Genomic DNA, 8,041 nt, shown 5'->3' with positions numbered 1-8,041 from the left:
TTCTAACACTCTCCTATATTTATAAGAAGGGAAGCCAAGTCCAAGAATAAGTTGAAGTCAAGTGAAGATGAAGCTGAGAAAATCATCTTCAAAATGGATGCACCAATACTTAAAGAAAAATTGAAAAGAATTGAAAAAGCATCTATTGGCATTAAGTTAGTATTGCCATCAGTGACAACAATTATCCATATCAGTATAGCTACTAAGCTTAGCACTTGATTCTCTACTCTCACCGAGCATTCCAGTGTTAACCAAGCCTTGAAGAGTTCAATAGTTTACACTAAGCCGAACATGGCTATAAGGTGAATACATGTAATGTGAAGATCAACAGTGTCTACCAAGCTTCATAGTGTCTACCAAGTAGTAATCTTGTGTCATGCAAATTCTATATAAATCAAGTGTTCAAATAAGTAGTGTTTACCGAGTGAAGCAAGGTAAACTCAGTATGCAGTATCTACTAGGTGACACTACATCTACTGAGTCACTAGTGGTCACCAAGTTCAAAACTACATCGAGTGATTAGTATGCATCAAGCCTTCACTTCTATGGAGTGCATGACGATGGTGAGTAATGCAGGGGACACCATGTATGAGAACGTCATTGAATCAGTTTAGTGAACCTAAGTTATTTACTATTGGTTTGACTTTGTAATGTATATGTTCACTTGTGTTTTGGTTGACCTTGCAATTTTGTAAATTTGAAAAGTATATATGTAAGGTGTATTGTAACATATCACATGTATGAAGCAATAGCAAAGTAATATGAAATATTTTTGAGAAGTACAAGCGAAAGATTATTAGCAGCAGTTCAAGGAATACAACAAGGTCATTATAGAGGCATAAAATTTATATCCATCACATAAGGTGATCAGTGCCTAAAGGATCTTATCAGCAATCAATTGTAAGTAGATCCACTACTTTATCTTATTAGGTGAATCAGTTTCTAAATCCTTTAATAGGGTAGACTTAAGAGTCTTTGTACAAATCTGTTAACCGAGTGTATACTCCATTTTATGTTTGTAAGCCCTCTAAATAGGCGGACCTAGCATTCCTTTGTGTTCCTAACAAGAAAAATCACTAGAAGTGGTCAATGTAAGCCTTAACAGGCCAACTTTATGCTGCAGTATTGAAGTTTTGTGGGTATCATCCCCACCCTAGTTTTAATTTCTATTTGAAAGGTTTCTGGGTAACCAAAATATTGTGTTCTTTTGTATGATGAATGCTTTATCTTTCAGTACTAATGTATGTATTAGCATAGATGGTTGTGTGGTAAATTTAAATGAAAGTTTTAAAGTTACTGATTCACCCCTCCCCTCTCAGCAACTTATCATATATTGAATATTTCCAACAATTGGTATCAGAGGATTGTGGTTCTTAGGATAAAAAGTTTGATAGCTTGAGCAAAGATCTAAAGAAAAATGGAGATATTCAAACTTGACAAGGAAATTGAAAATGAAAAGCTAAATGTAGAGATGGCCATAGCTCAACTTAAAGAAGCAAAGGAGCATATTTCCCAATCCCTTAAAAGAAGGAAGGAACTTGCAAGACAAATGGATGGCCATCAATTTGTTGAAGAAAACATTTAAGAATTTTTTCCATCAAGTAGCTCAGATGAAGCTAATGAGGCAATCAAAGAACTCCTAGCAAAAAATGGCTCTCTGCAAGAAGAAATAAGGAAACTCAGAAGAGAACAAGAAATTCAATCAATCAAGCTATGTGAAATTTTGAAACAAACAAATAAGGAAAATGAAGACTTGGAGGAAGAAAAAATGAAGAACTGAATCAATCAAATCAGGATGAAGACCTCATTGATCAAATCACTAGAGCAAATGAAGAAATTAGAATTCTCAAAGCATAGAATGAAAGAATAAGAAGTGATTTAAATTATGAAAGGGAAATTAATGAAAGAATAATGAGACAACTGAGATGTGAAAAATAAGTCATTGAAAAAATGAAGAATGACCTAAATGCTAAAAAATAAATCAATGAAATAATATTGATATCACAAGAAGACATGAATCAACAAAATGAGCAAAATCTTCATAGGCAAAAAGGTAAAGTAGGACTTGCATATAATGAAGAACGAGGTGAATCTTCCAAGCAAGATGCAAAAAGGAATAAAAAAACCCTCATGCAATTATCATGGGAAAATTGGTCATACATCAAACAAATGCCAGAGCAATGGAAAAGAAAAATTCAATGGAAAGTGCTACAACTGCAATCAACATGGTCACAAAGCCAATGAATCCAAGGAAAAACCAAAATTTGAAGGTAAATGTCACAAATGCAAAAAGCATGGTCACAAGGCATCTCAATGCAGATCCAAATCATTCAATCCAATTGAACAATTTGTAAAGGCAATATTTGGATGGGACTACAATACCTTGTCTAGATGTCATTATTGTGTATAATATGGATACACTAGCATAAATTGTGCAAGGCATCACCTAAGCAAGAAAGATACTACTATAAAGTGTTACACATGCACTAAACTCAATCATATAGCTAAAAGCTACATGAATATAGGCAAAGTTGATGTTGAAAAGAAAGAAAGGGCTGACAACATAATGAAACAAATGAGGTAGCAATGGATTCCTAAATCTACTGAGGATACAAGATCAAATCATGGTAGTGAAGTCACTCAAGAAGTGGGTGACTCCATCCCCTCAAACTAAATTCCTAAGAATGTATTGGAGCTATACTCAGCAAGAAAATCTTTCACCGAGTTGCATCAGACTCCACCGAGGAAAGTTGGTTATAGACCTTACCAAGCGAGGTCAGGAAAAAAGGAAATTTGGTTTGCTCATTGAGTTGATAATCTTGCCAAGTTAGGTCAATGGATTATAGTCTATCATGCACTTTTTCATAATGGTGCCAAGCATTTATGAAAATTTCTCAACAAAATGGGCAATTTTGACTTCATTTTTATCGCATCCACAACATTTGAAGAGCAGAGTGATTTGAAAGAGCATTGTAGTGTTTTCAAGAAATTTAGTAGTGAGATATTCAAAAATTTCATCATCTACTAAGTAGTGATGGTGTCTACTAGTAGAAGCAGCACTAAAACAAAGAAGGGTTCCAAAATGCTAGTTAAGGGCATCAAATGGAAAGCACCAAACTTCAAAATTGTTCTAGTCATAGCTGAATCACTTAATCCTTACGGATCTCAGTCACAAAACCCACCAAGGTACTCCTAATTAATGACATATGAAGTAACTTTAAGTTTTCTTTTCAAGAATTAGGGATGCTATAAATGGATATTGCCCTAGCTAGAATGTGTGTAGAAGGAGTTTTGAAACCTGAGCATAAACATTTGGAAGTTAAAGGATTAACCCGAGCATAAACAAATAAAATGGATAAGATACATATTAAGTCAATTTCACAATGGTCAATTATGGTTGGAGCAACCCATTCTAATTACAAAGAAGATGATACAAAAGATTATGGGTCTGCCAATACTAAGCAAAGCTAAGTCAACCAAAACCCTAGTTTGGGAGGAACTGCAGAAGAAAACCCTAGCCAAATGGGACAGTGGAGGTTTGAAATTAAACAATGTTACTAACATAGAGCTTAGGTTTGGCATCCATATCATTTCACATTTAATCTACATCTTGAGTTGGTCAAACAAAGTTCCTTGTGAGATAGTTGACCTAGCATACAAGGCTATAAAGAAGAACCTTGAATTTGATTTTTCAGATGTATTACTAAAGCAATTGAACAAAAACATTGAAAGTGTGAAGACTTCTAAGAAGAATTCCTTCAAGTTTGGTTCATTTCTTACCTATTTATTCTTTTATGTTCAAAAATTCTTTCCATCTAAGGGCATAGTCATATGGAGAAAAGACACCCCTGTTCTTTATCAGATAAATGAATTTATTGAAGAAATGGGAAAAAACTTTGAAAGGATGTTGGATAATTATTTTGAGGCATTCAAAGAGAAAATGAATAAAAAATTCTAAATTCCACCCAAGCTTTTGGAAGACTACTAGGATTGCATATACTTCATGGTGGACTGTGACAAAGTGTACATTCAAGTAGTCATACCAAGAGTGGCATGGGTAAAACCATTGCCTTATGAAATTAACATTGATGAGGCTAGAGACATCATTGAAGCTCTTGTAAATGAACTAGCCAATCCAAATCTTTCTACATTTGGCACTTATGAGGAAGCCAAGAAGAGGATAGAGCTTAGTATCAAGATTCCTCAAGCTCTCAATAGAAGCGAGGAGAGGATTGCCAAATTGAAGACAACTAAAGGTCCTCTAATGCTTACCGAGGGCAAGGCTAAGGATGAGGAAGAGGAATATGACAAAGAAGAAGATGAATTAGAGAAAGAGGAACCAACAAGGAAGAAAGGTAGAGTGATTATCACTAAACTTTAGAAGGAACCAACTGTAGTGTTCTCCAGGAGAGGTAGGAAAGGTAAAATTGAACCTATATTCATTCACTCTCCACCTAAATTTGAGGAAAGGATGAAATAGCTAAGATTTGGAGTAGGAATTTGTAACTTCAAAGTTCTCAAATATGAGACCCAGACTCTAGCTAAGCAGAAAGAGATTGAGGACTGAGTCATGGAGAAGATGGGTATTTGGAAATACTCCCCTACTCAAATGCAACCTCAAATCCATGTAGAACTTTTTGCCAAAATCCATTTCATATGGTAAAGCACAGTGCAAACTATAGAAGACATCTTTGAACAATAGTTGAGACAGTTAGTACCAAATTTGACTAATGTAGAAGTAAAGAAGGCATTAAAAGAGAATGAAGATAGAATGATTGTAAAGCTTAACCCATGTTTTATATTAATGAATAACATATAATTAGTGGTTAAGCATACCTCAGATGTCTAGAGAGGTGTTTATCATCTCAATAAGCTATCAGATGAAACTATTATAATTAAAGATGATGATAGTGATGGTGATGATGATGATGACAACACTCCTTCCATCATAGTTACTTAACGTGAATTGCATGCTTTTATGAAGGAGAAGAAAGAAGAAGAGAAGGAAGAATAGGAGGAGGAAGTAGAAGAAATGGATGAAGAAGGAAAGGAGGAAGAAGCAAAAGAGGAAGAAAAGGATGAGGATGATCCAATCATAATTGTAGCAGAAGCAATTGCATCTCTTCCTCACACTCCACCACATACTGTCACATCTATGGAGATAGATTCTACTAGTGAGATTTTGAGCACAACAACAACATCAATTGCTCAATCTTCACCAACTACCTCCTAGCTCCAAGTGTCTACAATAGAAGTGTCAAGTACTTCATCTACTAAGCTGACTATTACTTCTTCAACTACCAAGTTAGCTCCCTCTACTTTTGCATCTTTAGTTAGTCCATTAGTAAGTTCTACAATTTTATTTTCATTAATTCTAGTAAGCTCTACAGTTTCTTTTTCATTAGCATTATCTGCATCTACTTCGATTCTGGTTAGTTTAGACACTTCTATGGGTATTCTACTGAGTGTGGCACCAATTTTTTGAAGTCTTTCATTTTTTAGTCTGATTAGTACTTCAAGTGGCATTCAATCCTTAAGCCCTATTTCATTTTTTAGTATTAGCCCTTCTATCTCTACTATTGTGTCTATTCCAAAGGTCAAACTAGTAATCACTGAATCAAAACAAAGGTAACCATTAAAACTTCTGATCACTAGAAAGGAAATTAAAGAAGACATTGACTTAAAAATAGAAATAATAATACCTAAGATTGACTATGAGACTACTACTATTGAAGAAATGACGTTAGCTAGTCAACTCATAGAGAAGAAAGCTATGTAGAAGTAGCGAAGATCTGAAAGGGATAAGGAGTACAAAATGATTGAAAATGCCAAGAATATAATTACTGATGTTATAGGTATTGAAGTGGATTCTACTCAACATATTTTGATTTAGTTAGAAGAGGATGTACAAAAATATAATGAGGACTCCTCTGGAAAAGAGAAACTAATTGAAAAGGCTAAAAGGAAGTTTGATACCAAGGTACTAGAGCATATTGCTCAACAGATTGCAATCAAACAAGTGGATTTGTGCATATTTTTGGGCCATTTTGAAAATTCTTTTAAAAATGTTGCATCACTTTTTGCCAAATGTTGTGATATGTTCAGTTTTACCAATGAAATAAAGGAGAAGCTAAATAAGATTAATGCAAACATGAAATATAGTGCATCAAAGTTGTAGGCTGACCCCTCTTCCAGCTCCTCTCATCATACCAAGGTGAAATATCTAACAGAAGTACAAGCAGAATTTCTAAGAGAAGAAGAAAGAATAAGAGCAACCTTGATTGATATTCAGAACATGATCTTGCCAATAATGGGTACAATGTAGAAACATATTTCTCATTGTAAGACATTGGTCCAAGATCAAAACTTCTCAGTGGCTGATCACATGATCAAATTATCAGCAGAAGTTTAGATTGCTCACTCCACCTGCCAAATTCTACAAGAGAATTGGGATACCTCATTCGCCCTCATTCTTAAGGTACATCAAGAATTTCTTTCTCATTTTGGTGTAACTATATAGATAGTATAGGTAGCCCTTTGGCATTACTATTAAAAAAGGGGAGAGATGTCAGTGTAATAAAAATGGAAATTTGTATATAAAGAAGAGATATCAGTATAATTGAAAGGGGGAGATAGCACTCAATAGAGTTAGCATGTATATGTGTATAGCTATGTACATAAGTACCTTTGTATATACATTATGTGTCATCAAGGAGAATATATGTAAAAATGTATATGTAGTAGTTTTACAAAGATCAATTTTGAAAAACCAAATTCAGTGAGTCAGTTTATGTACATATGTTTTGGCTTCTAAGTGTTTTGTCACTAATGCCAAAGGAGGAGATTCTTGGCACTAAGTTAGTATTTCCATTAGTGACAATACTTATCCATATCAGTAGAGCTACTGAGCTCAACACTTAATTCTTTACTCTCACTAAGCATTCCAGTGTTAACCAAGCTTTGAAGAGTTTAGCAATTTATATAGAGGAGATAGTGGCTACTGAGTGAATATAGGTAATGTGAAGATCAGCAGTGTCTACTGAGCTTTACAATGTCTATCAAGTAGTAATCTTGTGTAATACAAATTCTCTCTAAATCAAGTGTTCAACGAAGTAGTGTTTACTGAGTGAAGCAAGGTAATCTTAGTATGTAGTATCTACTAAGTGACACTACATCTACCAAGTCACCAGTGGTCACTGAGTTCAGAACTACATCAAGTGATTAGTATGGATAGAGCCTTCACTTTTACCAAGTGCATAATGATGTCAAGTAATGCCTTAGACATCATGTATTAGAAGGTCACTGAGTTATTTTAGTGAACCCAAGTTATTTACTATTGGGATGACTTTTTAATGTATACATTCACTTGTGTTTTGTCTGACCTTGTAGTTTTGTAAATTTTAAAGGTATAAATGTAAGGTGTATTGTAAGATATCACATGTATGAAGCAATAGTGAAGTAATATGAAATATTTTTGAGAATTACATGTGAAAGATTATCAACAACAGTTCAAGGAATACTACAAGGTCATTACAGCGGCAAAAAAGTTATATCCATCGTATAAGGTGATATGTGCATAAAGGATCTTAATAGTAATCAGTTGTATGTAGATCCATTGCTTCATCTTATCAGGTGAATTTGTTTCTAAATCCTTTAATAGGGTAGACTTAACAGTCTTTGTACAAATCTCTTAACTAAGTGCATACTTCATTGTATGTTTTTAAATCCTCTAACAAGGTGGATGTTGTAGTATTGAAGTTTTGTGGGTATCATCCTCACCCCAATTTTACTTTCTATTTGGAAGATTTCTAGGTCAGTAAAATATTGTGTTCTTTTGTGTGATAAATGTTTTATCTTTCAGTAATAATGTATGCAGTAGCATAGATGGATGTGTATTAAATTTAAAGGAAATTTTTTAATTTATTGATTCACCCCTCCCCTCTTAGTAACTTATCATATATTGAATATTTCAAACAACACCTAGCATGCAAAATTTCAAATCTCTTAAATATAAGGCCATGAATGCAAAAGAGAAAAATAA

Source organism: Cupressus sempervirens, chromosome 9 (assembly GCF_028749045.1).
Source record: "Cupressus sempervirens isolate cs-2001-9-10 chromosome 9, ASM2874904v1, whole genome shotgun sequence".
NCBI lineage: Eukaryota > Viridiplantae > Streptophyta > Pinopsida > Cupressales > Cupressaceae > Cupressus > Cupressus sempervirens.
This window is presented reverse-complemented; position numbering follows the sequence as displayed.